Raw genomic sequence first — 935 nt, 5'->3', positions numbered from 1 at the left:
CCTTGTACATGCGATGTAACACCATACTCACAGTTTTGGTGCTTTAAAATTATTCCTTTTTTCTTTATTAAAGGATATTTATTTGATCACTGTCTGTTTTTAACTTTCAATATGTACCAGTATTAAAATCTATTTTTAGTACAGTTTGGTTCTCACAAAAGAAAATATAGTATCTAGTTCATTTAGGTTTCCATTGTTTTTAAGTCCTCAAGCTGCCAGTCATTCCTTAATGCCAGATGGTTGTGCCTAAGCTATGTTGTTGCAGGGAGTAATTATATTGCGGTAACATCTTTGTAAACTAAGTCATATAGGCATTTTAGGTCTTACAGAATAATCTTGCTCTTAAATCATGCAGGATAGTTGTGCTTAAATACAAATCACACGCCCTTTCCATCTCTTAATCAAAATAAAAACACTCTATGAAAAAGGGTAAAAATGTAAACCCAGAAGTAGTGAGAGCTTAGCTCCCTTGTTACACTCCTCCACCCCTGCAGAGCAATGCCATTACACTGGGAAAGCAAGCCTCCACCTGCATCATTAAAAAAAGACAAAGAACGATAATGGAAAAGCTCAAATCAAAAACATGCGACCTCTCCGCTATTTGCTTTTTTGGTATATGTACAATGTAATATTTCAAAAGTAAACTAAATTGTGTACAAAGAACTTGCATACATTAGAAGTACCTTTGTAAGTGTTTTGAAGAGTTTAACCTTTTTTTTTCCTGGGGGAGGGGAAATATCCCAAAACATGATGGTGATGGGATTTTGGTTTGGTTTGATTTTTTCCCTATAGTCATTTTGTGTTATTATTTATCTAGACATAAATCTTGCCAAAGAGATACGCTTGTATTGTGTATCTTTTCCCTTTCACTCTTGTGTTCTGGTTCTGCAGGCAAGTCAGTGCAGGCAGGTTCTATGCCCAGCTGGTGAGAAAGA

This window comes from Pterocles gutturalis, unplaced genomic scaffold, assembly GCF_000699245.1.
Source record: "Pterocles gutturalis isolate BGI_N339 unplaced genomic scaffold, ASM69924v1 scaffold9269, whole genome shotgun sequence".
NCBI lineage: Eukaryota > Metazoa > Chordata > Aves > Pterocliformes > Pteroclidae > Pterocles > Pterocles gutturalis.
Note: the sequence above shows the minus strand (reverse complement) of the source record.